This window comes from Trachinotus anak, unplaced genomic scaffold, assembly GCF_046630095.1.
Source record: "Trachinotus anak isolate AG129_WGS33_773 ecotype Australia unplaced genomic scaffold, CSIRO_AGI_Tana_v1 ptg000002l, whole genome shotgun sequence".
Classification (NCBI taxonomy): domain Eukaryota; kingdom Metazoa; phylum Chordata; class Actinopteri; order Carangiformes; family Carangidae; genus Trachinotus; species Trachinotus anak.
Genome location: NW_027273853.1, coordinates 23,097,690 through 23,118,830, shown reverse-complemented (window position 1 = coordinate 23,118,830; position 21,141 = coordinate 23,097,690). Strand labels below are relative to the sequence as shown.

General features: G+C 40.2%; 1 long non-coding RNA gene across 1 annotated transcript; it reads left to right on the top strand.

Annotated features, from left to right (window-relative positions):
• The first annotated feature begins 811 nt into the window (after positions 1-811).
• Positions 812-5,372, top strand: LOC139627240 (uncharacterized). Its single transcript, XR_011692539.1, has 3 exons — positions 812-2,167; positions 3,562-3,660; positions 3,801-5,372. It is a non-coding gene; the product is annotated as an uncharacterized lncRNA (long non-coding RNA).
• The last annotated feature ends 15,769 nt before the right edge of the window (positions 5,373-21,141 follow it).

Genomic DNA, 21,141 nt, shown 5'->3' with positions numbered 1-21,141 from the left:
GTTTCAGTTAAAAGTAAGAAAAGTCAACACATTGTTTCTTGTGCTTTAAGTGACTATGGTATTCTATATTAACCATCATCTTTCCCTAACCTTAACCAAGTGCTTCCAGTGCCTAAATGTAACCATAAAGAAGTTCAGTAATGCTGTCGTCACTACATGTGGATACCGTATTAAGACATTTTACATGGTCAGGGAATATCTTCCTCATATGTTCAGTGTAAATGTTTTGCGACTTGTGTAATAGGTTAATTAACATAATTCTCTTGTTATGTCGGTAAAAAATTGTAATAGGGCTGCATTATGTTTGCTGCAACATATCTTCTCTGTCATTTCTGGAAGTTGAATTGTGAAGTTGAAATAACAGTATAAAATACCAAGCCAAAGCCATTTCGATCACCAAGACGAAATTAAAAGAACAAAGAGTAGCATTGCACTTTAGAAATGAAAGGGTCAAAATTAGAACCAGAACCAGAGATAACGTCCTTTTATTGCAAACTTTCTTCTTCCTTGTCAAAATGTGCCATCTTTAACCACAATGCAACTTGACCACCAACAGTTCAGTAGGAGATTTGGGAGTGTTATGCTAGCAGTGGCATATGTAGCCTCAAGCAGAGATGAGGAGTGAGCTACGAGGCCTAGTACACTCACTTCTCTCTAAATACACTCTCCAAAAATGTTTTTCTCTTTAAACTTGCAGTCTTCAGTCCCAACCGACACGCACTCAAGTGCCATCACCTCAGGCAATTTATCTGATTTTGTGTAGCTCTCTTTGGAGCCACAAGACCTTATGCAATACAAAAAGTCAAATTTTTGACTTTTTTATTTCAGGTTTTTGATTTGTGAGTAATTTGGCATTTTATTTATTTTATTTCTTGCCAACTGAAAGTAAGGAATTGCAATCTACAAATGTTTTGTACCACAATAGTATAGCAATTCTCATATAAAGGCAATGATTCACTCATCTACTGAAGTCTTGCAACGTAAGGCTCTGGGCCTGGTGACGGATGTATGAGCTTTATAAATCAGAAGTAAACTCAAAATTATTGTTTAGATGAACTGAAATGTTGTGAAGGTAACTGCACATTTATTTAGCATGTTAAAAGTTATACTACTATATATGAAATTCACCCTAAAAATAATCAACAATAACAGATATGCACAGATGTGACAGAGTTTTAGAAGTGAAGGATGAGACCGTGCTGCAGAAACAAGCTGAAGATTTCACATTAGAGCTGCAGCATGTCTGATAGGTTGCAATGCAGCTGAATCTAAAGCTCTTTGTGTTTCAGCATCGGCTACAGCTTAGTTACAGATGCACAACAGTCATTTGTTTGGCCTTTGCTCCACGCAAATATCTTCCCCTCTCCTTCTCCTCCTGATTGATTCCTCTGTGCGTTGTGTCACCTTGCTGTGGATGAATGATGCCTCTCTGACAACCAGTCGATACCTAATTTTGTTTCTTTCTCAGGTGCCTCCTCCTGCTGTCTGTGTGTGTGTGTGAATGTGTGCTTCTGTTTGTATTTGTGTACGTATTTCAGAGAAAAGCGCTCTTTGACTCCGTTGCTAATTGCTCCAGTGATTAAGACCTCATCCTCACATTTTTACAAGTCTGCCCAGTGTGTGTGTGAGCTTGTATGTGCCTCTGTGAGCTTGAGAACATGTGCCTTTATATAGGTGCAGAGCTGTCACGACCGGCAGCACAGCACAGTAAGCGGGACTGAGGGGGTGTTACGCTGGAATAATGATGACAAAGAGCCACCTGTCAGAGCTCAGGCTTTTTTCAGAATGTCATTTCACACTGAATGGGTAATCAGGTCGGCAGTGTGTGGATTTGAGGGCTCCAGGATTAAGGGCCCTCAAACTTTTTAATGTCAAGTATCCTCTCACAGAGGCAGGGAAGGCAGGAAAATAATACGGTGTGGGACACCCGCCTGAGACGGGGAGACTTTAGCATTATTAGATTTAGTGCAGCACAAAGAGGTGTGTTCGAGAATAATGAGGTGGAAACAACAGGCAGAGCAGGGTTCTGCTCTTTGCAGAGAACCTGTAGAGCTATAGTGAAAGTAAAGTTAAACTTGCTGAGTGACTGAGAATCTGCGAAGTGGATGACCGTGACGAAATGGCAACCAGCTACCTCGGCTGACTGGTCAGAGAAATACCTCAAAAAGTTAAGTTCGACAGTTTTTTTTTGTTTTTTTGCTTTCTGTGCATAAAAGCAATATCAATCTAATGTCTGTACTTTAATAGCCATGATGACATATTCCTTCAGTTATCTTATTATTATGGGATATAATGAGATCCTACACAAACACCCTCTTTTCTGTCAACGTAAGAACTGTTTTGGTTATTTAACTCAAAGGTCCCAGATTCTACACTGTGCTGTGTTTTATTTTAAGTTTTGATATCCCCACGAATATGTATTTGTGGTTCTAAATACCAAAAACTATCTCTGTTGAATTTTACATCCCCTCTCTCTGGCTTCTCTCTGGAGAGTAACAACAGGTCTTCTGTATTTTCTGTGTGATCAAATAAATAAAGGCAGATTTCAGGTAAACACTCAAACCAAATCCTGTAGGCTGGAAGGTGGGTCCAGGTGGGCGTGGCTGAGGGCAATGACTGCGTTGTTGTGACATCACAAAGTTACAGAAGTCCTGACCTTGTTTTAAGGCGCAGTCTGGTTGCATTTCTCTGTGGACTTAGCACTTTTGGCATGTTTCCACCAAGTGTACTGGGTTTGTACGGTACAGTATGGTACAGTTCACCCTGACCTGGCTCGTGTTCCAACTGCAAACAGTACCCTTACTTGGTAGGCGGGGTGTACGCTTGATGGTGATAGCTGCGTCAGCGAGGCGAGTAGCGTGACATCATGAAGGTGCGACGACAACAAACGCAACACAACAAACAACAATGCACCTCCTTGGTCGTCCAGGGTAGGCTGCTGTTTGCTAGCATCATTCCTCCTTTTTCGGGGTATTTAAAAGTGGCTCAGTCTGTGTGTTGTTCCACGGGACATTTAAAAATGGTGCGTTGTTGCACAGAAGTGACGATTCTCTGCCGCCCAATCAATGGACTGCAGGGGGTCTGGCCTGGTTTAGCTCCACCCTTTAGGTACCGAACCATTATGCTTGGAACCCCAATGGAAGGGAGTCAAAAAATGGTACGGGACAGGTGTTTTTGTACCATTCACAAATGGAAATGCAAATAATTGCGTACCGTACTGTACCAAACTGAACTTTACCGCTCAGTGGAAACATGCCTTTTGATACTTTCACAGTATTAATATAGAACCTAGACCTGCTGTATGATAAAAAAAGACATGGAAATCTTACTTTATACAATATGGGACCTTTAGGAAATTTCTGGATTTATTTTTTTCTCTGTGCTTTTCTTACTGAAGTAGGATGTTTGAAGTGAGTGGGGCCAAGCTGGGGAAAGATTATTTCACGCATAATATCAGAATTTGCTGCTGGGCTGTTTGGTAACTATCAATCTAATTTTATCAAACACAGTCACTGATCTGACTGCAAGCTCTTTTTCTTTTCTTTCCCATGTATTTCTCAGTGTTCTCCCTGCTTCCCCTGTGTATGTGTTGTGGGCGTGGCTTACCTCACCTGCCTCCTGGCTTCTCTCCACACCTGTCTACAGTCACCTTCAGTTCAGGTACTTTGGCTCTCCCCTCACTCATCACCGACTGTACAACCTATCAAGCGGTAGACTCTCTCAGCCACTCCAGTATTCAGGGTCATTTCTTGTGCTACTCCTTGTGCTCAAAACTAACCAAACTTCTCTTGTGCCTCAAGACTGCAGAACCAGACTGACCACAGTGCCCCCGCCGCTGCCCCCACTGCTGTTCATCAGCTAGACCACGCCACCAGTGCTCAGCCTTCAGCTGGTCTCCATCTCACCATTCATCAGGCAACCTGCCTGACTCTGCCCTGGCCCCCACCTTCAACCCTTATCTGCAAATTTATGTTACTAAATAATTTACCAAAACCCTCACTGTGTTCTGTGTCGGCTTCTGGGTCCAAATTAGAGCTGGCCATTCTGCACATACAGAGAGTCCTGATGAAGCAGATTAGCTGGGGCTTTGAAAGGGAAACATCTACTATACCCATGAGAGTTTGTTATTATTATTGTTACTTTTTAAACTTATACAGAAATACATAAGATTTCGTGGGGAGCTTTGAGAAACTTTCAGGACAGAGCTTACTTACTTCCTTGCTCACTTAGCCTATGAATTATTTTTACTCTTCATAAGCTAAGCTAACGATATCCTGACTCCTTCTCTGCACTTTATGACATAAGAGTGATAAAGATCTTTTGATTTCACTTTCAAAAATAAGGCAAATAAGTACAATTTCCTAAATGTTGAACAACTCCTTTAAATTACCGCCAACACCAACGACCAATAAAGAAGTTAAGAGTGTTGAGAGCGATCATACCATTAGGAAGATAATTAGGCTTAAAGCTCACGTACATCCATGTTCCACTCATACAAGTGGTTTCACTTTAGATGCTTGATTGGACCTTCTGAGGTGTGCAGGGGCAAACTGAGGTTGATCACTCTTATTAGTGCACAGAGTATTAATGCATCACATAACTCCCAGCATTGCTCCCATTAGCTTCTACCTGACTAGAGTCTGATCAGCCAGAATAATTGAAAAACATCTGTGTGGGTGTGCAGAGACTGTCTGTATGTCTGCATACTTAATCTGATAAACTAAATTTGGATGTTATGGCTCTTATCAAGATAATGACAATAGGGAAATCTAAATTCCAGCTTTAAGGCACCCTGTCAGAACAAATGCATCCCTCTGACATTTAACAATTATACATGGAAAAATTGATCACAATACAGACAGATATATCAGTCTTCACACACCTGCAGCAACCGCAGTGACGCAGGAAGTTGCAGCATTGCAGCATTGGCTATATAGATATTTCACTTTGTAGAAGCATGCATAATAAAGAAAATCTCTACCTTTTTTGTAAATTGAACAACGGAGCAAAGCTCTCACGTCGGACTTGAAACATGTACCAACACTAATACTGTCAGAGAGAATAAATAAAAGTACTGAGTCATCTGGAAAGCCGACTTTTTTACACCATGTTAAATCATTCTCTTTCATCCTGCATGTGTGTGTGTGTGTTTGTGTGTGTGTCATGGCTCTTCAGTTGTCATTTCCTCTGTCTGATGAGAAATCTGTGAGCTAAATTGCTCCATGTATGTGGTTGAAACATCACATCTCAGTGGTGATGAGCATTTGACATGAAGCAAACTAAAGGGCTCATATTTTCAAAAGGAGAATTCTACTTTGATCTTTTCATTTGTGCAGTTTTCCATATAAACACAGTTACTTCATCCGGCCTGAGCAGTGTCATCAGCCCCTGCATCTATATGGTGCCATGACAACAAAAATACTGTAATTAGTTCAGTTTTTCTTTGTTGAATCAAATTAGAGAATAGGTTGAAATTTGTCACAAATTAGTGAAACACTGTCTCTCCTTTTTCCCTTTATTAGCACCCTTGAATGGCTTTGTATCCACTGCCTGACCTGCTCTTCCCTATTGTAGCCACTAGGAGGCAGAGGCTCAACACTGCTGAACCACAGCTGTGTGCTGGTGGGCCAGCAGTGTAAAGGTTTTCTCTCAGCCACAGCATTAACTAGCCACCTCGCTACTTGAAAATGTGAGGGTGTTGAGGAAATGGGTGATTGGGGTATTGAGGAAGAGGGGTAATGCTTGATGGAGTGAAGGACTAACAAGTCTGTCTTAAAATAATGTGTCCATATGTACATTAAAACAGTTCCCCTTCCTAATGCAGTTTCAGTGTATGACACAGATCTGCTGTCAAAGTGTTTGTGAGTGAGTGAGTGAGTGAGTGGGGGGAGAGGTAGGGAGGGGTTGAGGGAATCATTGCACTGCACACAGCACGATGATTAAATAAGGTTTTAGCCATTTGAAATAATAAAATATTTTTGGTTCACAGTGGATGAACTAATTAGTATGGTGGCCCAGAGAGCTCAATGTACTGCAACTTAAGACATGTAAATAGACAAACACAAACAAATATGAAAACATCTTTATCATTTTAACACAAAAATAAAAGGAACCTGGTGGAACTTAATAGTCACACAGCATTGAACAACAAGTGCATCCCAGCTGCGTTCATCACTTTTTTGTGTCCCCTGGAGACACTTCCATTGTGTTGTCAGTATTTGCAGTTTGATTTTGGTTGTGTTGTGTATTTTCTGAATGTGCTGTCAAATGGATGAAGACATTAAATAGTTTTGTCGATCTGCATGTGTTTTCTTAAGTTGCAGTGTGTTGAGCTCTCAAGGGCACCATAAATTAGAAGTAATTAGGGGACTAATTTGACTGTGGCAGATCACTTCAGTTGAGTAGGCGGTCCATTACTGTGGCCCAGGGTCATGGATTGTATATAAAAATTAACATAGACACTGGGTCTGAAAAGTGAGGCCAATGCAGAAGAGCCTTAAACCTGTGCTCTATCTAGTGACCATCAGGGGGCGACTGCAAAAAGGAGTCAGATTGTATTGAAATCTATGGGAAAATGTCTCTACTTCCCACTTTCTACTCAATCACTAGTTTTAAGTCTTCTTCAATACAACATAATGTTCATTTTTTAAATTATGGTCCCATTTAGAGGAAAATAGAGAATAAAGCAGGGTATGCATTAGGGTGGGGCTACTGTGTGATTGACAGACTGTACTACACATGGTGACCTGTCGGATCTCAAATGTGTCCTCGATGCATCTTAGGTGCGTTCACACCTGTACTTGCTGTCCACTTGTCATCGGATCAGTTGAGATGGAGGTTAACACCAGGTTTTAACAGGGTCTAAGTGATGGACATAATCCACAGTCCTTGTACTATGCAAAAATACACTTCACAGTTTATATGAAAGTCTTTAGCAGACCGAGTTCTGCAAATCAAGTGAATGCCTCCCACAGTCTTTTAAGTACAAAATTCTCTCTGAGCAGAGCAGCACAGAAACACTGTCTGGAGAAACACAAAGGGAGAAAGTGGTACTAATGTTGCTGTAACTTTGAAAGCTACCCACTTGATTTAATTTACTCAGACTGTAAAGACTGTGAGTTCTGTCCCCCATCACTTCCACTGGAAGAGTGTTCAGAAGGGATCTCTTAAAGTGACACGAAATAACTTTGATGAACAGCGGCAACAGCATCCCCTGCTGCCACAAGCGTTTATCGCAGGGGGCCGGCTCATTTAATTTTGTGAATGCATAAGTGGTGAAAGGAACCACTCTAATGGGAGGGAAACACAATTACAAGGGGAACAGACTTTGAAACAAGAGAGGAAACATGTCTTCCAATGAGGTGGAAATTCTTGACATCTATTGTCATGCATATGGCTCATCTGTTTACTGTGATGGAGCCCACAGCAGACCAGTTAGTGTTGACCACCAAAAGCCCAGGAAGAGAGTGATTAGCAGCCTCAGCAGGGATGACAACTCAAGCCATGGCAACAATTAGTGAGTGAGTTACTGTAACCCAACATGTGAATATGATCTGCATCATCTTCAGTCAAGAAGAAGATACAGTCTGATGGCTGCTAGTATGGCTCTGTAATTCACCAAAGGGCTGATAAATGAAGGAAAACAACTTGGATGTATCATTATGCCAATAATAAACCTGGTTATGTTAAACTCAGAGGAATTTCATGATTCATGTTGCTTTGCTTCTTTCCATCGTGTTATTGTTGGATGAAGGGTTGTTCTTATCTTACTCTGCCATGGTTCACTTTGTTTGTTGGCCTACTGAGGCCCTGTCGATCTTACTCTATTCCTCTTACTAGTAACACTCATCGGTCTGGTAGCTGATGGTAGCTGTTGCATTCTGTGCTTGCTGTGGTCACCTTTCTTCTTCTTTTTATGTTTTGAAAGTGGCTGGTAAACAGTGAAGTGATGCTCTGCTGACACCCACTGTAGAGTGTGTCTTTGCTTTTCATTGTTTAAACCTTGTTGCTTGAGAACGTGCACAAACACAAGCCAGTACTGAAACATCAATCATGACTTGTTCACAGTGCTTTCAAAGAGCAACAAAAGGTTTTAAAATCTCTTTTTATTTTTTTTTATCTTTTTGTTTTTCTGTGACCAAGAGGTTCACCTATTGGCTGGTGTGGGAAATTAAGTCATTTAATTTGAATCAATAATTTTCTACCTCTTTTCACTCAGTGAAGTAGCAACAGGGGTTAATTTCGACTGCCTTTTCTCATTCAGCTAATCAACAATTACTTAATGATGAAAGCAGGGAGAAATATATGCGCTTGCTAGGCAACAGCTCTCACCTTTTTTAGTTAACACCTCTCCCCACTCTTTGCCTTCAAACTATGGAGCCATTACAAAACGACCTGGTGTCATGACAACAACTGTGTAGTAATGACAGTAAAATGTGTGTTTAAATCTATGTATGATTTTCAATCACTGAACAGCAGGTAACAATAATGAAGTCATCCATCTATTTTGGAATAACATTGTGTTTCACTTCAAGCCTAATGTTTTTCACACGAGGGGAATACTTCTCATAACAGATGTCGTAGTTAATGCCGGGCTCAGACTAGAGGAGTTTTGGGCCGGTTTATCCTTGATTCACTTCTCTCGACAATCAGAGTAGAAATCTGGTCTGGGTCGGTACCCATGTTCAGCCCAGATTATTTGGTAATGTGAGGGCTTTACAAATCCAGTCTTAAACCTCCTGAACTGTTCACATCAAAAATGTTTGATGTTCCATCCATCCATCCATCCATCCATCCATCCATTTTCTTCCACTTATCCAGGGGTTGGGTAGCAGTGGCAACAAGCTAAGCAGGGTATTCCAGATGTCTCTCTCTCTCCAGCAACACTTTCCATCTCCTCCTGGGTGATCCTGAGGCATTCCCAGGCCAGATGTTATATGTCATCCCTCCAGTGAGTTCTGGGTCTACCCTGGGGTCCTCTCCCAGTTGGATGTACCTTAGGAAGCTCCAAAGGAAGTTGCCCCGGAGGCATCTTAATTAGATGCCCAAACCACCTCCACTGGCTCACAAAGGAGCAGGGACTTGTTACTTCAGAGCTCCCTCCAGATGTGAGAGCTCCTCACCCTATCTATAAGGCTGAGCTCAGACACCCTGCAGAGGTAGGGTGGTATCCGCGATCTCGTTTGATATTTGGGAATTAAAGTCTGGAAGCCGGTTGCACCCACTGGACGTAGAGCTGGTTGTAAAATGCACCTTAAACCTTATGTAGAATTAACACCAGACGCACCATCTAGAAGTAGTGCTTTGTCAAAGGTGTGAAGTGAAAAGTCCTGACAAGTATCGAAGGTGATAATTAAAACATGTCTAAAATAAAGACTACACAATCAGCAGGCTGTCAGACGTGAAAGAATAATGAGAGATTATTCTCTCTGGATGTATATGGAGACAGAGAAAGTAGCAGCTAGAGTGACATATATTTTTCTCTGAAGTTGGTGGAAAACAATATAAAAGGGGCCAGAAACAAAAAGTCTTTCATGTTGCTGATAATTAGCTCTATACTTAAAAAATGATTTAATGATGATCATCGAGACATTGCAACTGAAGAATTCATATATTATTTATATGTTCTAACATTCTTAAATAACTAAATCTGTGATATCATATAGGCCTGTGAAATGTCACAGTTGCCATTTTAAACACAAAAGATAATTTCTGTGACAATAGCAAAGCTAACAGTTAAAATAGTGGCTATCAGAGGCACAAGGTATCTCTCTTTGTCTTCTCTCTCTCAAATTAGCAAAAACTGACAAAGATGAAAATCTATGGAGGCCTACAGGTCAGGATACAATAGTAACTCATGAGCACAAATGAGTAAAGTGCAGTAAATTCAGACAGTTTCTGGGAGAAGAATATCAAAGCTGAACAAACTGCATCAGTGCTTGTTTCCTGCAAAGAAACCACATTACAGACCCAGAATTTTAACATGTGCAGCTGAAGATTCTCCTTCCCTCTGCTGCACACTACTGATGACATCTTCCCTGATCTGCCATGTGTTCACAGTCTGTGATGTTAAATATTGTTTCTGGCATATTACATTAGCAGAGGAATCCAGCCATCCAATGATGTGCTCCGCTCCGGCAAATTGAGCGACTTACGCTGCCCTCTGGGAATCAGCTTTGCGGGGGAAATTTATCAAAGGAAGTTGACTCAAGCGCCGCAGGGCTTAGCTGACACGCACATATGTAATTGCAGGTGATGTGTTGATTCCAGATGATGGTGGAACATTGAGGCAGACCAATAGGGATGATGAGAAACACATCCGGAACACAAGCAGGAAAACAACAACAAGCTTAAAAGCTGACAAGTCTGCGCTGTGTCAGAAGTGCCCCATGTTGGACACCTGCTTACAGCACAGGGGGCAAAAGCAAACCCTGAGAAGGTAAGTGCTGTCAACAAGCTGCCAAGACTAACAGATGTGAAAGGGATGCAGGGAGCTGGTTGTCAAATTGGTGAAAGATCTGATTCACATCAGATGTCTTGAGTGCAGGATACCAAGAAGGCATTTACACAGAGGAAATACGTTGGACTGGCTGGAGATGCACAAGAAAGCATTTCTTTGGCTGAAAGACAATATAGCAAAATGTCTGGCACTGAAGCACTTAAGTAAAGGAGTGGATAGTAGATGCATAGTAGTGGGTAGTGGGAGCTGCACTGACACACAAGGGCAAAACCTTGTCTGAACACAGACAGGAGCAGTGAACAGGAATGTTTAGCATGAAAAAGTTCCTTCAGTGGCCTTATGGGAAACATTGTTCAACATCTGCAGCATTCACTCCTCTAACCTTGAGGTGGGAGGTTGCCTCAGGCTAGTGACAAACTGTAGCTGCCGTCAGTGTGTAAATGAACATTACAAGAGAGCATTTTGTGCATATCCGTGGATACAAAACACATTAGATGTGGTCATAATGATTTGTTGGTCCTTTACAATGAGGAGATGACATATGACATAGATTTGTTATGGGGAAGAGGCTGGGGATACTCAGGGATACAAAGCTCAGGATGTCAACACCGGTGACCAGGGTTTATGCTGCCTGTATGTTTAGACTAATAAAACACAAAGGCTAGTGAAGGTTACATTTATAAACATTTTTTATATTTGGATCAAATGACAATGCATAACATGAAAGGTGTCACTCAAAGCCAAAGAGAATTGTTACCTGATTGCAATTCCCCTCAGCTCTACTGAAAATTTTAACTTCTTTTTCCTGCTTTGGTTTTACAGTCTGCATATTTGTTGGTTTTGTTCAGTCTCTCAGCTATCATTAACTTCATTTCCAGCAGCTGCAGGCAAATGTCTTTATCAAAAGTAATGTACTATCTGCCAGCACCAAACAGGGAACAGACAAAGTTAGCAACTATCTGGTGCACATAGTAAAGCACTGAGTGTCTAATGATCCTGATGCTCTGCTGGCGACAGACAGGGCTGGAGGTATTATGTTTTCTGGTGGTCCATACGTTCGACCCATTTTTGTGAACACAATCTCTCAATAACACCTTGAGGGACCACCTTCAAATTTGGCACAAGGATGAGCTGCTTAGATGTTGGTGGTGAAAGGTCAGCGGTCAGTGTGACCTTGGAAAACATGTTTTTGGCCATCACTTATGAATTTGTACACGACTTATGGCACAATTGAAATGAAATGTCTGTAAGGACAAAAGGAAGTGAGGACATTTTATATCCAAATGGCCAAAGGTCAACTTCACTTTGACATCATAATGTTCTGCAAAAACACCTCTGACCTTTATTTAATGCTGTAACTGAGGAGGGTGAGATTGTGACCATATTTCCCGCAACTCGGGTGGTTGGCAGAGGCATACATTGCGAGGTGGTGATTCTAGTTCTCAGGAGTTTTTAGAGGCCAAAAAAAGACCTAAAAGAAGAGTGGATATTGTACCTGTTTTCATAAAATGGGAAGAAACATCTCTCCAAATAAATGCAATATTGCTCTGTGCCTGCTAGATGTGCAAAAAGACAACTGTTAGCTAACAAATTCTGCATAAAAGATTCATGAGGTGATAGATAACATGTCAGTGTTGTGTTTGTTTTGCTTTCCCCAAGTGGACGGAATGAAAAAAAACAAAAATGCTGCTTTAAGGTTAGGACAAGATTAAAGTTTACTGAAAAAGTTAATGTATCTTATGCTTCAAGTCATGGTTGACCTTTTCAATATGCTAAGACCTTAGTCTTTCCCTAAGCTTGACTGGGTGTGCTTTAAAACTAAAGAAATGCCATGAACTTTTTAGCATTTACTGCAAATTCAGTATGATGATTTAAGTTTTAAGACAGGGTTGCTCATATAGCCAAAAGTAGACACTTGGTTTAACAAGAAAGAGCTTGAACTTCACATGACGATTGACATGGTTTTAATTGGCTGAAACACACACTACACCACACACTCTAAGTGACAATCTGGTTGTTATACTGTGCCACCTGAATGACTGTGCACAGTGAGTGTTCAGCGACTGACAATGACCAGGTCACTGTGCAACTCTGTGATGTATTCATGGTTAACAGAGAGCACAACACATGTGTAACACAAGTTGTTGGGTTAGTGCTGATGTGAGACTGTTCAAAGTTTATTTACAATATTGTTTTTTCCCCACAGAGCAGAACAGAATGAAACATGGTGTAAGTTTAAAATTGCTGCTTTGGGGTAAGAGTAATAAGAGCAATAAAGGTCTCTCAGTAAGATTTAATTTGGAGAGATGGCAAAGAGCACAATCAATACAGCAGAAATATAACTTAGTATGAGGAAGACAGCTAATTTATTTATAGCTCTTAGTTACAGCTAGCCTTACAGGCCTCCACAAGACCTATAATACCTAAAAACAAAAAACAAAAATACTCAACTCTTGTGAGCTGGTTGCTGTTCACAATAAAATGTACATTGTCTGGAACAGCACCTTGAGGCGATTCATTTTGAGCGAGCTTTAAAAATGTAGCTGACTTCCCAAAGTCAACTTGATTAATTCTGTCCGGGACCTCAGTATCTTAAGAGTTAAGGGATAAGGATTGTGATATTCTGTATCATTCTTGTTCCATGAAAAGACCCAAACAAGTGGCCGTAACACAACAAGAAATGCTACAAAGTCAGAGAAGAAGACTGTAAGTTGGTACAGATGGACGTAAACAATACCTAACAATGTATACAATACTATAAAAACACCTCATGAGGGCCATATTTTACTCTTTAACTTCTGGTATTCGTAAGAGGTTAAATTTGGAGTTTAAATACCAAAAACTGTCACAGCCCATGATTTTCCCCAGTGTCTCCTGTGTCTGTTTTCCTAGTGTCTCCTCCCCCTTGTCTGTGTGTGAGTGTCTACTTCTGAGCAGGTGAGTGGTGCAGCACTGAGTACCTGGCTCACCTGGTCCTCATCACGCAATCAAGCTCAGCATAAGAACCCGACTCTCCTTTCATCACCAGGTCCGCTTTCCTTTGTGGTAACACTTTAGCCCGCTACTAACTTTAGTGCTTCCAGTGATTGCTCGCCTCGCCTCGCCTTGATCTTGGACGAACCCTCACCTGTGTTTCCCCTCTGCCTCAGCTCTGCCTGCTCAAAGGCTGTTGCCTGCTCCTGCTGAACCTGCCTTCTGCCTGATTCTAGCCATCCTCCTCCTCCCTGCTCCAGCTAACTCCTGGACCCTTGCCCCTCATCTTTCCACCAAGAACTCAATCCATCTCCATATTCATACAGTTTGTCATTAAAGAACTTTTATTAATGCTTCTAGTTGTGTGTTCTGATTTTGCGCTGCAATCTAAGTGACTATTGAGCCTACACATAACAAAAACCCTGTTGTCTGTTTTCTGAGTGACGTATGACCAGACCAACTACAAATAATGGATTTTCACCAGCTGTAGCTTAATGAAACTCACCTGTTAATGCAAATTGCGATGGCCACTGCTGCGGAAACTGTTGGGGCAGTGACTGTACACATGCGACATCACAACCTTGCAGAAGTACTGATGGCTCATTTAAATGCACAGTTACTGAAGCTGTGTGCATTTCTCTGTGGACTGAGCATTTTGATACTTTAACATTATTAATATAACACCCAGACCTGCTTTATAGTCAAAAAGGACCTTTGAAAATTGGCTTTGCAAATGTTTGTTTAGAAAGGAAACGGACTTGACACATTTGTTAGCCTTCAAGGACACACATAATGTGCTTTGGTGTGTGACACTGAATGCAAACAACTTTTATTTGTTTATAAGAAAACTCGGCAGGGTCCCTGTAAATGTGGAGAGGCAGGACTGAGTGGAACAGCTGTTGTTTGGCATTGGCATCTTCTGTACCCTCTAACATCTTATTGGCTCATCAGGTGGCAAATAAACTCTGTGAGACAGTGGCTGGATCCTGTGGGATTTGCGGCAGCTGGTATCAAACAATGTTAAAGGATAAGGCTGGTGATTGTTTTTATTGTTTTGTTATTGTCACAAAATCCCATTCAGTTTGTAGTCAGTAAAGCTCGTAGGTAGGTGGGTTAAATTTTACACAAAATTAATTAATAAACCCAAAATTAATAAAGTATGTGAAGGTTAGGGTTTTGTTCAAACATGTTAAAGTCATTGCATTTGAGGCTGAGCTACACCAGTACCCAGACTCACACTCTATGTTTCTGCTACAGTATACAGTATATGGCACTCAAATACTAATTTAGTTCAGGAAGTTACCTTAGGAAGAAGCTAACTGAGGTTGATAAGTTGAGGCAAACTATTGGCCCTACCAGCAGGCCTCCACCTGACCAGCACAAACTTCAACAGCCAGGCTCCAAAATCAGCACCATGGACAGTGGTTGTGACTCCTTCCTAATCCATTGAAACTGCTTCAACATAGTTTCTCTTGTCCTCTCTTGCAGCTGTCAGTGTTGAATATTGAGTTTTTTGCTGAATCATAGATGATAATACAGTGACTCACGCAGTGTTAGTGTGTTGCTCTGGTGAAAACAAACACATCGATTGTCCTCGATGACCAAGACGGGTGTATATTCAGACGACTGTGGGTCAGACTGGAAGGCCTACATCCAAAGATCCCTGCTGCCCAGCAATAGTCACACTTGACTAAGTCACAGCTTAGGAGCACCACTTTTTTGCCTGCAGTGGTGATTGTTGTATTTAATTAGAAATCTGTGCCTCTGCAATCAATTAAAACCTCCTGATGCATTTTAAGGGATTTGAGAAACACACTGAGGGCAACCAAACACCACTAAAACCAAGTGAGATGAAACGAAGTGTGGTGAGCAGGCAAGAATAAGGAGACGAAGAATGCGAGTGAGGCAAAATACAACACTGACAAGCAAAAGAAAAGCCTGATGATGAAAAAGTGAGACAAAAATAAACCAGAACCTAAAATCCTGGTCTCACAGAGAAATATCTAAAAGGTGATCATTTGTGTCTCTTTTAACTCCCACTCTCCTCTTTGCTGCTCTTCTCTTCCAATCCCTGAGTTTTACCTCATTCTGCATCAATGCAGCTTCTTCCATTCATGAGCATTTTAGCAGAGGTTCAACCAAAATAACTCATTCACAATGAGACAGCAGCCTATCATCTTTACAAAGTGAATACATTCAACACGCTTTCTAAACTGGTGCCAGTGCTGTGACAAAATCAGAAGGAATCTGGTGAACACAAGTTGTCTTGGAAACCAAAATGGAAAATGTTTCTGTAGCATTTAGATTCTTTATTTCAGCCTTAATCTGGTTTTAGATTCTTAAGATTCAGCAAGGTCGCAGTCTTTGTACTTATTCCTCCTTCTGTCTTATTTCACATTCTTCCTCCAAACTCAACTCTTCTTTCCTTCTGTTTACACACCTTCCTTTTCTTTTAAAACACACTGTTTCATCTCTTTTTAAATTTCATCTCTTATTCGCTAACACAACCTTGATCTTATAGTCACTTGTTGCTTTGCCTCTGCCTGTTTTTCCAGAAATGTCAGGTTAGAGTTACAGACAGCAGGGTACTTTTTATTTTCTGTTTTTGTGTGGAGTGAATTCAGTTTCAGTTACCTTGCTTTAACCTGAAGAACTGTGTCAAAAATAAACAAAATAAGAAATGGATTGCGATACTACAAATAACAACAAATACTTAAACAACAAACATATTTTTTTACGCACTTCTGAGTAGGAAATGAGAGCGAACTCAGTGGTGATAGTGAGGGAGGGGCAAGATCTGCTCTTTCACTTGCCCCACGCAGACAAAAATGGATCAAACTCGCAACCATTAGGCTACAATGTCAGTGGCAATGGCAATTATATTTATATAGCACATTTCATTAGAAGTGAAGTGGGTGATTTACATTGAAAAAAATATAAAAACACAGGCAAGGACGTGAGAAAATACAAAAGCCTGAGAACATAGAAAAGTTTTGAGTTTGCTTTTGAATGTAGGGATAGTTGTGATGTACCTCAACTCAGCAGGCAGCTTGTTCCAGAGTGCAGGACCACAGTAACTGAAAGCACTGTCACCACACTTGGATCTAATGCTGGGTACAGCTAGAGGACCTCTGCCTGCTGACCTGAGAGGCCTGAGGCCTGAGGGTTATAATCAGTGAGCAAGTCAGAGATGTAATTAGGTGCTGAACCATTAAGTGGCTTATGGACTATTAGAAGGATTTTGAAGGTGATTCTTTATTGTACCAAAACTTAAATGATTTCAGTACTGGAGTAATATACTGAAATGTTCACGTAAGTGTAAGACCTCTGGCTGCTGCATTTTGAATGAGCTTGAGCTTTCCTACTGATTGTATGCATAATCCTGCAAACAGATCCTTACATTAGTGTAACCTGCTGGAGATGAAAGCATGGACCAGTTTCTGAGAGTCAGTTTGAGATAGGAATGTCCTAAGACTTGATCTATTTGATAAGTGATAAAATGCTCTTATGGTAATATTGGTGAAGTGATTTTTAAAACTGATATCAGTATCCATAATAATGATGTCTGAGTATCTCTGAGACAGAGACATTCAACTGTAAAAGCCAAATGTATAACTGTGTGTCATCGGCATATGGTAGGGTGTACCATGTTTCTTGATGATAAGTTATATTATCTGTGATATACAAAGTTTTTCCTGGAAGAAGAGAGCATATTCGTCACATTTCTTTGAAGACAGAATTTCATTGGGGATTAATTTAGAAGGATTAGTCAGTTTGTCAATTAAAGAGAGGCATTGTTCTGATTATTGTTGATCAACTGAGAAACATTGGACTGTGTGGAAGACTGCATGCCTTTAGTTTACCGCTGTCATCTTTATTGGTCAAATTACTTTCAAGTTTTACATAAAACTTGAAAATAATTTGTTTGGACAAGGTTTCGTGTGCTAAAGTCTTCTTATGTTACCCTTATTCTTATAAATATGTTATTTTAACATACAATATGTTATTTTAACATATTTTAATGCATTACAATTGTCTGCTGATTTTACCTGATTAAGACCCATTGTACATGGATCCTGCACCTTGTCTGGAAGTTTTAGTCTGGGATGGATTCAGAAAGCCTAAAGGAAGAACAAATGACTGTGTATTAAAAATAGCCATCTTTGTAAAAGTGCTTGTTAATGCCTCTTAAAAACCCCATAATGACAGGATACAGCCCTGGGAGCAGCGGTGCTCACAGTGAGAGTGCTGTGTGAAAGGTTGTTCGCCTTAATCCACTGTAGCTTTCAAGGGACTGACGTTCATTTCCATCAGTGTATTGAAGAGCCTGAAAGGTTTTATTGTAACAAAGAATGAACTGTGGAATTGTCATCTCAACACTGTGGACATAAGACCTAAGTGTTTTATAGGCCTTGGTAAGACAATGTAAACATAATGAATGTGAGTGAGTTAGATTTTCCCACTGTTTAATATCTTTACATATTTAGTCCTGGGGAGTGAGTTTCCCTGTAAATAAAAGTTATGTTTCCTTTCAGTATTTCAATAAAACTCAAAAGTGTGTATCCTTCAGGCCAAACAGTATTGAATGCATTTCCTTCCTCATAAAACATTTGCAAAGGCATTTGTTTTGAATATTTGAAATCCTGCATTTTTTACATCAACTTTTCCCCTTGTTGGTGCATTGCTATGTTTCTTCAGACCTTACTGCTGCTGTCGATAGGTTCAATAACTTCATAGTGCCCTCATTTTCACGTTTGTGTATGTGCATCACTGTGCATATTGACAAAAAAATATGTGTAGGCCTTGTCTTAGTGTTTATTCCTGAGTGCTCCAAACTTCAATAAAAGATTGGAATGTGTTGTAAAACAGCAATGTCACTCTCTCTCCTAGTCCTCCTTCCTCTTGCTGAGAGTGTGGATGCATTTGAGGTCCGACTCTAAGGTCAGACTATCTTTCATCCTGGTTCAACTTCCAAGGCATTTCCTAGAAGTCAATCTGAGATCTTTGATAAATCTAAGTCCGTAATCTCTTGTGCAGGCTGCTCCGGGCTGGCTGGCAGGTTGTGCTGCTGAGAAATTACTTTGCTTTACCTTTGTGAATAAAACATTATTACCACTGCATAAGAAGCTCTGTTCCTTTCTGCTCACGCCCCCCCATCATTATTTCTAATTATTATGAAAGATTGTTATAGGCCCAGTGGTTGTCTGTGTAGAAATTTCTAACGGAGGAGTTTTTGTTCTCCGTCTGTTTAAAGCTGATTCAGATTCAAAACTGCAGCAAATCATGAGGTGGAATTTTAAAGTTTCAAATCTGTCTGAAAGATTTGACTTTCCAGCTGACTTAACAGTTCCAAGCTCTCAGGATATTTAAGTCCAAAAGGTTCTTAGGCACACACACACACACACACACACACACACACACACACACACACACACACACACACACACACACACACACACACACACACACACACACACACAAATATAAATCAACATTCAAAGACTCAGGGATCATGAATATGTAAAGCTTTGTATTGCCTCTAAAAAAATGAAGACAATTCACCTTGTGAGTGATCCCTAAGGAGCAGATTATATTAGGATTTGTTTATACACTTACTCACACTGTGAGGCAACTTTGGCACCAAACTTTTCATGATCCAAACCAAATGTTATATTCTGCATGAAAAACTGGAGCACTTTTTAAACCACTGATCACTTATTCCACCTTAAAGCTAACTTTGTTTGCACCTCAGTTCTGGAGTAATATTATCAGTGTTACCATGGTTACAGATGTCTGAAATGACCAGGTTATAATTACACAAAGTAATTTAAGTAAGTAGAAGGTATACTGTATTAGTTTCTTGGATGTAATTGTGCTCTTAAGATTAAGTGAATAGAAGAAAAGCAGCTGTGTAAATGGATGTGGCTAATCACTGGAGGGGCCAGTGCTCTGCACATCAGGATGAATAGTTTGGAGATTCTTCAGCACTGATGCAGGGCAGACTCAGGGTCTCTGTACCATGAGTATACCAGGGGTGTCATAATGCAGTTATATTGTTGTATTATATGTTCAGTTGTTTTTCTTTATAATACATGATTATATTATTGTATTTTATCTTTCAGGTGTAAGTGATGTTGCCACTAAACAGCAGTTGAAAGTTTTATTTGTCACATGCCATGGTACAATTTACAGTAAGCAAAGCTGTGAAATTAGGGTTTTAAACAACAGCATGCAAACTTTGGTATTCTGTTTAACTGCTGTACTTTATATATTATATTTGTAACTTGCACTTTGCAAGTTACAAATAGAATATATGCTCTTTCCTCAAAATACATCAGACATTGGACATAGATCATACATACATCTATCCTAGATGTGCAACATTAATTCAAAAACTGAAATAAGAGCTGACTGCAGTATAAACAGGAAGAGAAGCTGTGTCAAAACAGGGTCACTATTATTTATCAGCCACAAAGGGTCATGAATAGATACTTTACTTTTTTTTTCTTGAAAATTATAACCATAAGAGTGTGACACATTTTTTTCATCCAGAGCCATCAGTTCACTCGTCTATCAGCTGCCACTGATTACCAAACTGAAACTCTAAATCCACATCAAACACAGAGCCTTAGCAATAGTCATTAAACTGCCTTAAACACACAGTAGCAGTGTGATCTGTCTTACCTACAAACTGGCATTTATTCCTGCAGTTTCGGTGTAAAAACCATCCACAGCCTCCATAAAATCCACAGCTCTGATCTAACAGCTCATTCTGCTCTCTCAGCTAACAACCAGTTTTCCCTCTTTTTTCGTACTTTATTGTGTCAGTTAGTGCCATAGAAACATTATACATTTCTTGTTATTTAAACATTTTAGCACAAACTTCTTGACCTTATAACTTTTTTTTAACCCTCATTGCAACCCAGAACACAGTGCCTGCGTAAAGCAGTAGAGAAAGTAAAGTGACTCACAGCTTTACCGATCATAGTGTACATCTCTATGTCGCCATACCATAATACCATATATACAATATGACATGTGTTAACATGTAGTGTGTTAGGACTCTCAGCTGTATTTTAAAAAGTATCCAAAAGCAAGGAGATGTCTTTCTTTTAAGTAACTAGGATCATGAAATTTAAAAGACCTAAAACTGGAGTCCTGAGCCACAGGAGGTAGAGAGGCTCTTCTCTCTTTATGACTAACCAGTATGTTATAAAGCAGCAGTTGTTAAACTGTGAGGAACATCTCCCCAGGGAGGTCACAGTAGAGTTAAAGAGGCATTTTAATGCACTAAAAAGAACTGGTGGTTATTGTCACTCTCTTCAAAATTGCCTACAAATCTGTCTGTTGAGCTACAGAATTGTTGTTATGGAAGGTCAGTATACATTAAATATACATTTAATTTTCCAAATGTCTACATGGTAGCGTCACAGAATTCAAAAGTTCATTATAAAATGTGGCTTTTCCGCACAGTGCTAAGATGCCATCTTGCACCTTGTTTCCCTCTATCAGGTAATCCTCTGTGTGCTCCAGAGAAATCTGCAGACCATCTGTGTTAATCCCTCCACCGCTGTATGGCAGCTTTGTTCATGAGGACCTTCACCTCACTGATACAGTTTTTGCACCTTTGACAAACTGAAGTCAGGGATTTTTTAACTTAACATGTATTATAATCACTCATTAAATTTTTACTTAAATCCTGGATATAT